This window comes from Ascaphus truei, chromosome 19 (genome assembly GCF_040206685.1).
Source record: "Ascaphus truei isolate aAscTru1 chromosome 19, aAscTru1.hap1, whole genome shotgun sequence".
Taxonomy (NCBI): domain Eukaryota; kingdom Metazoa; phylum Chordata; class Amphibia; order Anura; family Ascaphidae; genus Ascaphus; species Ascaphus truei.
This window is the reverse complement of record NC_134501.1, coordinates 34,488,223-34,500,833: the sequence shown is the minus strand read 5'-3', so window position 1 is coordinate 34,500,833 and position 12,611 is coordinate 34,488,223. Positions and strand designations below refer to the sequence as shown.

The 12,611-nt window shown below is 35.2% G+C and overlaps 9 non-coding genes across 9 annotated transcripts; 4 read left to right on the top strand and 5 right to left on the bottom strand.

Annotated features, from left to right (window-relative positions):
- Positions 1–1,208: 1,208 nt before the first annotated feature.
- TRNAA-UGC (transfer RNA alanine (anticodon UGC)) lies at positions 1,209–1,280 on the bottom strand. The gene has a single exon. It is a non-coding gene; the product is annotated as a tRNA-Ala (tRNA).
- A 1,243-nt stretch (positions 1,281–2,523) lies between these two features.
- On the bottom strand, positions 2,524–2,595 carry TRNAA-CGC (transfer RNA alanine (anticodon CGC)). Its single transcript has one exon. It is a non-coding gene; the product is annotated as a tRNA-Ala (tRNA).
- Positions 2,596–3,633: 1,038 nt separating this feature from the next.
- Positions 3,634–3,705, top strand: TRNAA-CGC (transfer RNA alanine (anticodon CGC)). Its single transcript has one exon. It is a non-coding gene; the product is annotated as a tRNA-Ala (tRNA).
- Positions 3,706–4,986: 1,281 nt separating this feature from the next.
- Positions 4,987–5,058, top strand: TRNAA-UGC (transfer RNA alanine (anticodon UGC)). The gene has a single exon. It is a non-coding gene; the product is annotated as a tRNA-Ala (tRNA).
- A 1,281-nt stretch (positions 5,059–6,339) lies between these two features.
- Positions 6,340–6,411, top strand: TRNAA-CGC (transfer RNA alanine (anticodon CGC)). Its single transcript has one exon. It is a non-coding gene; the product is annotated as a tRNA-Ala (tRNA).
- A 1,254-nt stretch (positions 6,412–7,665) lies between these two features.
- On the top strand, positions 7,666–7,737 carry TRNAA-UGC (transfer RNA alanine (anticodon UGC)). Its single transcript has one exon. It is a non-coding gene; the product is annotated as a tRNA-Ala (tRNA).
- A 2,065-nt stretch (positions 7,738–9,802) lies between these two features.
- TRNAA-UGC (transfer RNA alanine (anticodon UGC)) lies at positions 9,803–9,874 on the bottom strand. The gene has a single exon. It is a non-coding gene; the product is annotated as a tRNA-Ala (tRNA).
- A 1,255-nt stretch (positions 9,875–11,129) lies between these two features.
- Positions 11,130–11,201, bottom strand: TRNAA-CGC (transfer RNA alanine (anticodon CGC)). The gene has a single exon. It is a non-coding gene; the product is annotated as a tRNA-Ala (tRNA).
- Positions 11,202–12,464: 1,263 nt separating this feature from the next.
- Positions 12,465–12,536, bottom strand: TRNAA-UGC (transfer RNA alanine (anticodon UGC)). The gene has a single exon. It is a non-coding gene; the product is annotated as a tRNA-Ala (tRNA).
- Between the last annotated feature and the right edge of the window lie 75 nt (positions 12,537–12,611).

Genomic DNA, 12,611 nt, shown 5'->3' with positions numbered 1-12,611 from the left:
ATAAGAGAGTTATACTATTTAGTCATTTTAAAAATAACATGTAATGACCTCCCTGTCTGGGAAATGAACCCCTGTTTTGTGTGTGATGGGTTGGAAATTATACTAGCAATGATTGGTTGGAAGAAATTTTGAAAAGGGTATGTCCAATGTCCAACAACACAGAATTTGCATAGCACAATCCTGGAGTACATCTCAGTGACAAGCATACAAATAGGACATGACATCTAATTAAACAAAAATAGACGTGATGAATCCCCGAAAGTGTATAATGGTGAAACATTTAGTAGGTCCACGGAGACAATGAAAAAACATCAAAATATAACTGTGAGCAACTATAGTAACACAGAACATAACCAAACAAACCATATATATTTTTATAGAAAAAAGTGATGGGTTCTTAGAAATAATTTTGAACTTAGGATCGCTATTCAATTTCTTCCACTGTATTAATACACTGTTTCTAATCTTATTTGATGCGATAGAATAAGGGAAAATCAAGTGTATTAACCTTTTCTATAGTTGGTATAAAATGGTATCAAAATACTCTCTAGCAGCAATTGTACCAGCAATTTCTGTTAGATGTCTTCCAATATTCCTGGGTTCACTTGCAATCCTCTTTAATTGCAGACGACTACTCAAGGGGAAATTGTTCACCAATTCTGGAGAACTATTGAAGGTTGTTACAATCAGTAGCTTTTATGTATTTATCAGTTTGTACGGTGTTATCCACTTTAAATCAAAGTCTAAAAAGGGTATTTGTTGATTCTCAACTGTAAGTGTGAACCTAATAGTGTGATGCTTTGTATTCAGTTGGTTGATTCACAAAATCAAGGCAAATAAGTCCTTCTGTACATTGATCCTGATAAGATGACTAGTCATAGAAGACCCTATAACTATGAAAAGGTAGTTCCAGAGAGTCTGCTGAAGCTAACCTTTCAGACATTTTACAGTAGGGTACAGACCAAAGCAAACAACTAGTTACTGTGCAATTGTACTTCTTTTCTAAGATATGTTTTTTCTGAAATGAGTCACCATCTTGCCAACAAGTTGTGCTCTTCTCTTACACAAGCAAATATAACAGATACATGGTGTGTTCAGCAGTTACCGTACCCCTTAAACAGTTACGGGGACTGCTATGTAAATACAGTTAGAGGATGTGTTAGCATTGTAAATGTGTAATTTCAATGTTTTTGTAAGAAGAAAAAGAGTGGAGATGCTGGGGATTGAACCCAGGACCTCATACATGCAAAGCATGCGCTCTAACACTGAGCTACATCCCCTTCTTTAGGTAAATTGTTTTGGTAAAACGTTTTGGTGGCAGCCCAAATAAGAGAGTTATACTATTTAGTCATTTTAAAAATAACATGTAATGACCTCCCTGTCTGGGAAATGAACCCCTGTTTTGTGTGTGATGGGTTGGAAATTATATTAGCAATGATTGGTTGGAAGAAATTTTGAAAAAGGTATTTCCAATTTCCAACAACACAGAATTTGCATAGCACAATCCTGGAGTACATCTCAGTGACAAGCATGCAAATAGGACATGACATCTAATTAAACAAAAAAATACGTGATAAATCCACGAAAGTGTACAATGGTGAAACATTTAGTAGGTCCACGGAGACAATGAAAAAACATCAAAATATAACTGTGAGCAACTATAGTAACACAGAACATAACCAAACAAACCATATATATTTTTATAGAAAAAAGTGATGGGTTCTTAGAAATAATTTTGAACTTAGGATCGCTATTCAATTTCTTCCACTGTATTAATACACTGTTTCTAATCTTATTTGATGCGATAGAATAAGGGAAAATCAAGTGTATTAACCTTTTCTATAGTTGGTATAAAATGGTATCAAAATACTCTCTAGCAGCAATTGTACCAGCAATTTCTGTTAGATGTCTTCCAATATTCCTGGGTTCACTTGCAATCCTCTTTAATTGCAGACGATGACTCAAGGGGAAATTGTTCACCAATTCTGGAGAACTATTGAAGGTTGTTACAATCAGTAGCTTTTATGTATTTATCAGTTTGTACGGTGTTATCCACTTTAAATCAAAGTCTAAAAAGGGTATTTGTTGCTTCTCAACTGTAAGTGTGAACCTGCTTTGTATTCAGTTGGTTGGTTCACAAAATCAAGGCAAATAAGTCCTTCTGTACATTGATCCTGATAAGATGACTAGTCATAGAAGACCCTATAACTATGAAAGTGTAGTTCCAGAGAGTCTGCTGAAGCTAACCTTTCAGACATTTTACAGTAGGGTTCAGACCAAAGCAAACAACTAGTTACTGTGCAATTGTACTTCTTTTCTAAGATATGTTTTTTCTGAAATGAGTCACCATCTTGCCAACAAGTTGTGCTCTTCTCTTACACAAGCAAATATAACAGATACATGGTGTGTTCAGCAGTTACCGTACCCCTTAAACAGTTACGGGGACTGCTATGTAAATACAGTTAGAGGATGTGTTAGCATTGTAAATGTGTAATTTCAATGTTTTTGTAAGAAGAAAAAGAGTGGAGATGCTAGGGATTGAACCCAGGACCTCATACATGCGAAGCATGCGCTCTACCACTGAGCTACATCCCCTTCTTTAGGTAAAATGTTTTGGTAAAATGTTTTGGTAAAATGTTTTGTTAAAACGTTTTGGTAAAACGTTTTGGTGGCAGCCCAAATAAGAGAGTTATACTATTTAGTCATTTTTAAAATAACATTTAATGACCTCCCTGTCTGGGAAATGAACCCCTGTTTTGTGTGTGATGGGTTGGAAATTATACTAGCAATGATTGGTTGGAAGAAATTTTGAAAAAGGTATGTCCAATGTCCAACAACACAGAATTTTCATAGCACAATCCTGGAGTACATCTCAGTGACAAGCATGCAAATAGGACATGACATCTAATTAAACAAAAATAGACGTGATGAATCCCCGAAAGTGTACAATGGTGAAACATTTAGTAGGTCCACGGAGACAATGAAAAAACATCAAAATATAACTGTGAGCAACTATAGTAACACAGAACATAACCAAACAAACCATATATATTTTTATAGAAAAAAGTGATGGGTTCTTAGAAATAATTTTGAACTTAGGATCGCTATTCAATTTCTTCCACTGTATTAATACACTGTTTCTAATCTTATTTGATGCGATAGAATAAGGGAAAATCAAGTGTATTAACCTTTTCTATAGTTGGTATAAAATGGTATCAAAATACTCTCTAGCAGCAATTGTACCAGCAATTTCTGTTAGATGTCTTCCAATATTCCTGGGTTCACTTGCAATCCTCTTTAATTGCAGACGATGACTCAAGGGGAAATTGTTCACCAATTCTGGAGAACTATTGAAGGTTGTTACAATCAGTAGCTTTTATGTATTTATCCGTTTGTACGGTGTTATCCACTTTAAATCAAAGTCTAAAAAGGGCATTTGTTGATTCTCAACTGTAAGTGTGAACCTAATAGTGTGATGCTTTGTATTCAGTTGGTTTGTTCACAAAATCATTTCCCAGACAGGGAGGTCATTAAATGTTATTTTAAAAATGACTAAATAGTATAACTCTCTTATTTGGGCTGCCACCACAACGTTTTACCAAAACGTTTTACCAAAACATTTTACCTAAAGAAGGGGATGTAGCTCAGTGGTAGAGCGCATGCTTCGCATGTATGAGGTACTGGGTTCAATCCCCAGCATCTCCACTCTTTTTCTTCTTACAAAAACATTGAAATTACACATTTACAATGCTAACACATCCTCTAACTGTATTTACATAGCAGTCCCCGTAACTGTTTAAGGGGTACGGTAACTGCTGAACACACCATGTATCTGTTATATTTGCTTGTGTAAGAGAAGAGCACAACTTGTTAGCAAGATGGTGACTCATTTCAGAAAAAACATATCTTAGAAAAGAAGTACAATTGCACAGTAACTAGTTGTTTGCTTTGGTCTGAACCCTACTGTAAAATGTCTGAAAGGTTAGCTTCAGCAGACTCTCTGGAACTACACTTTCATAGTTATAGGGTCTTCTATGACTAGTCATCTTATCAGGATCAATGTTCGGAAGGACTTATTTGCCTTGATTTTGTGAACAAACCAACTGAATACAAAGCATCACACTATTAGGTTCACACTTACAGTTGAGAATCAACAAATGCCCTTTTTAGACTTTGATTTAAAGTGGATAACACTGTACAAACGGATAAATACATAAAAGCTACTGATTGTAACAACCTTCAATAGTTCTCCAGAATTGGTGAACAATTTCCCCTTGAGTCATCGTCTGCAATTAAAGAGGATTGCAAGTGAACCCAGGAATATTGGAAGACATCTAACAGAAATTGCTGGTACAATTGCTGCTAGAGAGTATTTTGATACCATTTTATACCAACTATAGAAAAGGTTAATACACTTGATTTTCCCTTATTCTATCGCATCAAATAAGATTAGAAACAGTGTATTAATACAGTGGAAGAAATTGAATAGCGATCCTAAGTTCAAAATTATTTCTAAGAACCCATCACTTTTTTCTATAAAAATATATATGGTTTGTTTGGTTATGTTCTGTGTTACTATAGTTGCTCACAGTTATATTTTGATGTTTTTTCATTGTCTCCGTGGACCTACTAAATGTTTCACCATTATACACTTTCGGGGATTCATCACGTCTATTTTTGTTTAATTAGATGCCATGTCCTATTTGTATGCTTGTCACTGAGATGTACTCCAGGATTGTGCTATGAAAATTCTGTGTTGTTGGACATTGGACATACCTTTTTCAAAATTTCTTCCAACCAATCATTGCTAGTATAATTTCCAACCCATCACACACAAAAACAGGGGTTAATTTCCCAGACAGGGAGGTCATTAAATGTTATTTTAAAAATGACTAAATAGTATAACTCTCTTATTTGGGCTGCCACCACAACGTTTTACCAAAACGTTTTACCAAAACGTTTTACCAAAACATTTTACCTAAAGAAGGGGATGTAGCTCAGTGGTAGAGCGCATGCTTTGCATGTATGAGGTCCTGGGTTCAATCCCCAGCATCTCCACTCTTTTTCTTCTTACAAAAACATTGAAATTACACATTTACAATGCTAACACATCCTCTAACTGTATTTACATAGCTGTCCCCGTAACTGATTAAGGGGTACGTTAACTGCTGAACACACCATGTATCTGTTATATTTGCTTGTGTAAGAGAAGAGCACAACTTGTTGGCAAGATGGTGACTCATTTCAGAAAAAACATATCTTAGAAAAGAAGTACAATTGCACAGTAACTAGTTGTTTGCTTTGGTCTGAACCCTACTGTAAAATGTCTGAAAGGTTAGCTTCAGCAGACTCTCTGGAACTACACTTTCATAGTTATAGGGTCTTCTATGACTAGTCATCTTATCAGTATCAACGTACGGAAGGACTTATTTGCCTTGATTTTGTGAACAAACCAACTGAATACAAAGCATCACAGTATTAGGTTCACACTTACAGTTGAGAATCAACAAATGCCCTTTTTAGACTTTGATTTAAAGTGGATAACACTGTACAAACGGATAAATACATAAAAGCTACTGATTGTTACAACCTTCAATAGTTCTCCAGAATTGGTGAACAATTTCCCCTTGAGTCATCGTCTGCAATTAAAGAGGATTGCAAGTGAACCCAGGAATATTGGAAGACATCTAACAGAAATTGCTGGTACAATTGCTGCTAGAGAGTATTTTGATACCATTTTATACCAACTATAGAAAAGGTTAATACACTTGATTTTCCCTTATTCTATTGCATCAAATAAGATTAGAAACAGTGTATTAATACAGTGGAAGAAATTGAATAGCGATCCTAAGTTCAAAATTATTTCTAAGAACCCATCACTTTTTTCTATAAAAATATATATGGTTTGTTTGGTTATGTTCTGTGTTACTATAGTTGCTCACAGTTATATTTTGATGTTTTTTCATTGTCTCCGTGGACCTACTAAATGTTTCACCATTATACACTTTCGGGGATTCATCACGTCTATTTTTGTTTAATTAGATGCCATGTCCTATTTGTATGCTTGTCACTGAGATGTACTCCAGGATTGTGCTATGAAAATTCTGTGTTGTTGGACATTGGACATACCTTTTTCAAAATTTCTTCCAACCAATCATTGCTAGTATAATTTCCAACCCATCACACACAAAAACAGGGGTTAATTTCCCAGATAGGGAGGTCATTAAATGTTATTTTAAAAATGACTAAATAGTATAACTCTCTTATTTGGGCTGCCACCACAACGTTTTACCAAAACGTTTTACCAAAACATTTTACCAAAACATTTTACCTAAAGAAGGGGATGTAGCTCAGTGGTAGAGCGCATGCTTCGCATGTATGAGGTCCTGGGTTCAATCCCCAGCATCTCCACTCTTTTTCTTCTTACAAAAACATTGAAATTACACATTTACAATGCTAACACATCCTCTAACTGTATTTACATAGCTGTCCCCGTAACTGATTAAGGGGTACGGTAACTGCTGAACACACCATGTATCTGTTATATTTGCTTGTGTAAGAGAAGAGCACAACTTGTTGGCAAGATGGTGACTCATTTCAGAAAAAACATATCTTAGAAAAGAAGTACAATTGCACAGTAACTAGTTGTTTGCTTTGGTCTGAACCCTACTGTAAAATGTCTGAAAGGTTAGCTTCAGCAGACTCTCTGGAACTACACTTTCATAGTTATAGGGTCTTCTATGACTAGTCATCTTATCAGTATCAACGTACGGAAGGACTTATTTGCCTTGATTTTGTGAACAAACCAACTGAATACAAAGCATCACAGTATTAGGTTCACACTTACAGTTGAGAATCAACAAATGCCCTTTTTAGACTTTGATTTAAAGTGGATAACACTGTACAAACGGATAAATACATAAAAGCTACTGATTGTTACAACCTTCAATAGTTCTCCAGAATTGGTGAACAATTTCCCCTTGAGTCATCGTCTGCAATTAAAGAGGATTGCAAGTGAACCCAGGAATATTGGAAGACATCTAACAGAAATTGCTGGTACAATTGCTGCTAGAGAGTATTTTGATACCATTTTATACCAACTATAGAAAAGGTTAATACACTTGATTTTCCCTTATTCTATTGCATCAAATAAGATTAGAAACAGTGTATTAATACAGTGGAAGAAATTGAATAGCGATCCTAAGTTCAAAATTATTTCTAAGAACCCATCACTTTTTTCTATAAAAATATATATGGTTTGTTTGGTTATGTTCTGTGTTACTATAGTTGCTCACAGTTATATTTTGATGTTTTTTCATTGTCTCCGTGGACCTACTAAATGTTTCACCATTGTACACTTTCGGGGATTCATCACGTCTATTTTTGTTTAATTAGATGTCATGTCCTATTTGTATGCTTGTCACTGAGATGTACTCCAGGATTGTGCTATGCAAATTCTGTGTTGTTGGAAATTGGACATACCTTTTTCAAAATTTCTTCCAACCAATCATTGCTAATATAATTTCCAACCCATCACACACAAAACAGGGGTTCATTTCCCAGACAGGGAGGTCATTACATGTTATTTTTAAAATGACTAAATAGTATAACTCTCTTATTTGGGCTGCCACCAAAACGTTTTACCAAAACAATTTACCTAAAGAAGGGGATGTAGCTCAGTGGTAGAGCGCATGCTTTGCATGTACGAGGTCCTGGGTTCAATCCCCAGCATCTCCACTCTTTTTCTTCTTACAAAAACATTGAAATTACACATTTACAATGCTAACACATCCTCTAACTGTATTTACATAGCAGTCCCCGTAACTGTTTAAGGGGTACGGTAACTGCTGAACACACCATGTATCTGTTATATTTGCTTGTGTAAGAGAAGAGCACAACTTGTTGGCAAGATGGTGACTCATTTCAGAAAAAACATATCTTAGAAAAGAAGTACAATTGCACAGTAACTAGTTGTTTGCTTTGGTCTGTACCCTACTGTAAAATGTCTGAAAGGTTAGCTTCAGCAGACTCTCTGGAACTACCTTTTCATAGTTATAGGGTCTTCTATGACTAGTCATCTTATCAGGATCAATGTACAGAAGGACTTATTTGCCTTGATTTTGTGAACCAACCAACTGAATACAAAGCATCACACTATTAGGTTCACACTTACAGTTGAGAATCAACAAATACCCTTTTTAGACTTTGATTTAAAGTGGATAACACCGTACAAACTGATAAATACATAAAAGCTACTGATTGTAACAACCTTCAATAGTTCTCCAGAATTGGTGAACAATTTCCCCTTGAGTCATCGTCTGCAATTAAAGAGGATTGCAAGTGAACCCAGGAATATTGGAAGACATCTAACAGAAATTGCTGGTACAATTGCTGCTAGAGAGTATTTTGATACCATTTTATACCAACTATAGAAAAGGTTAATACACTTGATTTTCCCTTATTCTATCGCATCAAATAAGATTAGAAACAGTGTATTAATACAGTGGAAGAAATTGAATAGCGATCCTAAGTTCAAAATTATTTCTAAGAACCCATCACTTTTTTCTATAAAAATATATATGGTTTGTTTGGTTATGTTCTGTGTTACTATAGTTGCTCACAGTTATATTTTGATGTTTTTTCATTGTCTCCGTGGACCTACTAAATGTTTCACCATTATACACTTTCGGGGATTCATCACGTCTATTTTTGTTTAATTAGATGCCATGTCCTATTTGTATGCTTGTCACTGAGATGTACTCCAGGATTGTGCTGGGAAATGTCTACATCTCAGTGACAAGCATACAAATAGGACATGACATCTAATTAAACAAAAATAGACGTGATGAATCCCCAAAAGTGTATAATGGTGAAACATTTAGTAGGTCCACGGAGACAATGAAAAAACATCAAAATATAACTGTGAGCAACTATAGTAACACAGAACATAACCAAACAAACCATATATATTTTTATAGAAAAAAGTGATGGGTTCTTAGAAATAATTTTGAACTTAGGATCGCTATTCAATTTCTTCCACTGTATTAATACACTGTTTCTAATCTTATTTGATGCGATAGAATAAGGGAAAATCAAGTGTATATTTTCTATAGTTGGTATAAAATGGTATCAAAATACTCTCTAGCAGCAATTGTACCAGCAATTTCTGTTAGATGTCTTCCAATATTCCTGGGTTCACTTGCAATCCTCTTTAATTGCAGACGATGACTCAAGGGGAAATTGTTCACCAATTCTGGAGAACTATTGAAGGTTGTTACAATCAGTAGCTTTTATGTATTTATCAGTTTGTACGGTGTTATCCACTTTAAATCAAAGTCTAAAAAGGGGTTTTGTTTATTCTCAACTGTAAGTGTGAACCTAATAGTGTGATGCTTTGTATTCAGTTGGTTGGTTCACAAAATCAAGGCAAATAACTCCTTCTGTACATTGATCCTGATAAGATGACTAGTCATAGAAGACCCTATAACTATGAAAAGGTAGTTCCAGAGAGTCTGCTGAAGCTAACCTTTCAGACATTTTACAGTAGGGTAAAGACCAAAGCAAACAACTAGTTACTGTGCAATTGTACTTCTTTTCTAAGATATGTTTTTTCTGAAATGAGTCACCATCTTGCCAACAAGTTGTGCTCTTCTCTTACACAAGCAAATATAACAGATACATGGTGTGTTCAGCAGTTAACGTACCCCTTAAACAGTTACGGGGACTGCTATGTAAATACAGTTAGAGGATGTGTTAGCATTGTAAATGTGTAATTTCAATGTTTTTGTAAGAAGAAAAAGAGTGGAGATGCTGAGGATTGAACCCAGGACCTCATACATGCAAAGCATGCGCTCTACCACTGAGCTACATCCCCTTCTTTAGGTAAATTGTTTTGGTAAAACGTTTTGGTGGCAGCCCAAATAAGAGAGTTATACTATTTAGTCATTTTAAAAATAACATCTAATGACCTCCTTGTCTGGGAAATGAACCCCTGTTTTGTGTGTGATGGGTTGGAAATTATACTAGCAATGATTGGTTGGAAGAAATTTTGAAAAAGGTATGTCCAATTTCCAACAACACAGGATTTGCATAGCACAATCCTGGAGTACATCTCAGTGACAAGCATACAAATAGGACATGACATCTAATTAAACAAAAATAGACGTGATGAATCCCCGAAAGTGTACAATGGTGAAACATTTAGTAGGTCCACGGAGACAATGAAAAAACATCAAAATATAACTGTGAGCAACTATAGTAACACAGAACATAACCAAACAAACCATATATATTTTTATAGAAAAAAGTGATGGGTTCTTAGAAATAATTTTGAACTTAGGATCGCTATTCAATTTCTTCCACTGTATTAATACACTGTTTCTAATCTTATTTGATGCGATAGAATAAGGGAAAATCAAGTGTATTAACCTTTTCTATAGTTGGTATAAAATGGTATCAAAATACTCTCTAGCAGCAATTGTACCAGCAATTTCTGTTAGATGTCTTCCAATATTCCTGGGTTCACTTGCAATCCTCTTTAATTGCAGACGATGACTCAAGGGGAAATTGTTCACCAATTCTGGAGAACTATTGAAGGTTGTTACAATCAGTAGCTTTTATGTATTTATCCGTTTGTACAGTGTTATCCACTTTAAAATCAAAGTCTAAAAAGGGCATTTGTTGATTCTCAACTGTAAGTGTGAACCTAATAGTGTGATGCTTTGTATTCAGTTGGTTTGTTCACAAAATCAAGGCAAATAAGTCCTTCCGAACATTGATCCTGATAAGATGACTAGTCATAGAAGACCCTATAACTATGAAAGTGTAGTTCCAGAGAGTCTGCTGAAGCTAACCTTTCAGACATTTTACAGTAGGGTTCAGACCAAAGCAAACAACTAGTTACTGTGCAATTGTACTTCTTTTCTAAGATATGTTTTTTCTGAAATGAGTCACCATCTTGCCAACAAGTTGTGCTCTTCTCTTACACAAGCAAATATAACAGGTACATGGTGTGTTCAGCAGTTACCGTACCCCTTAAACAGTTACGGGGACTGCTATGTAAATACAGTTAGAGGATGTGTTAGCATTGTAAATGTGTAATTTCAATGTTTTTGTAAGAAGAAAAAGAGTGGAGATGCTGGGGATTGAACCCAAGACCTCATACATGCGAAGCATGCGCTCTACCACTGAGCTACATCCCCTTCTTTAGGTAAAATGTTTTGGTAAAACGTTTTGGTAAAACGTTTTGGTGGCAGCCCAAATAAGAGAGTTATACTATTTAGTCATTTTTAAAATAACATTTAATGACCTCCCTGTCTGGGAAATGAACCCCTGTTTTGTGTGTGATGGGTTGGAAATTATATTAACAATGATTGGTTGGAAGAAATTTTGAAAAAGGTATGTCCAATGTCCAACAACACAGAATTTTCATAGCACAATCCTGGAGTACATCTCAGTGACAAGCATACAAATAGGACATGACATCTAATTAAACAAAAATAGACGTGATGAATCCCCAAAAGTGTATAATGGTGAAACATTTAGTAGGTCCACGGAGACAATGAAAAAACATCAAAATATAACTGTGAGCAACTATAGTAACACAGAACATAACCAAACAAACCATATATATTTTTATAGAAAAAAGTGATGGGTTCTTAGAAATAATTTTGAACTTAGGATCGCTATTCAATTTCTTCCACTGTATTAATACACTGTTTCTAATCTTATTTGATGCGATAGAATAAGGGAAAATCAAGTGTATATTTTCTATAGTTGGTATAAAATGGTATCAAAATACTCTCTAGCAGCAATTGTACCAGCAATTTCTGTTAGATGTCTTCCAATATTCCTGGGTTCACTTGCAATCCTCTTTAATTGCAGACGATGACTCAAGGGGAAATTGTTCACCAATTCTGGAGAACTATTGAAGGTTGTTACAATCAGTAGCTTTTATGTATTTATCAGTTTGTACGGTGTTATCCACTTTAAATCAAAGTCTAAAAAGGGTTTTTGTTGATTCTCAACTGTAAGTGTGAACCTAATAGTGTGATGCTTTGTATTCAGTTGGTTGGTTCACAAAATCAAGGCAAATAAGTCCTTCTGTACATTGATCCTGATAAGATGACTAGTCATAGAAGACCCTATAACTATGAAAAGGTAGTTCCAGAGAGTCTGCTGAAGCTAACCTTTCAGACATTTTACAGTAGGGTAAAGACCAAAGCAAACAACTAGTTACTGTGCAATTGTACTTCTTTTCTAAGATATGTTTTTTCTGAAATGAGTCACCATCTTGCCAACAAGTTGTGCTCTTCTCTTACACAAGCAAATATAACAGATACATGGTGTGTTCAGCAGTTAACGTACCCCTTAAACAGTTACGGGGACTGCTATGTAAATACAGTTAGAGGATGTGTTAGCATTGTAAATGTGTAATTTCAATGTTTTTGTAAGAAGAAAAAGAGTGGAGATGCTGGGGATTGAACCCAGGACCTCATACATGCAAAGCATGCGCTCTACCACTGAGCTACATCCCCTTCTTTAGGTAAATTGTTTTGGTAAAACGTTTTGGTAAAACGTTTTGGTGGCAGCCCAAATAAGAGAGTTATACT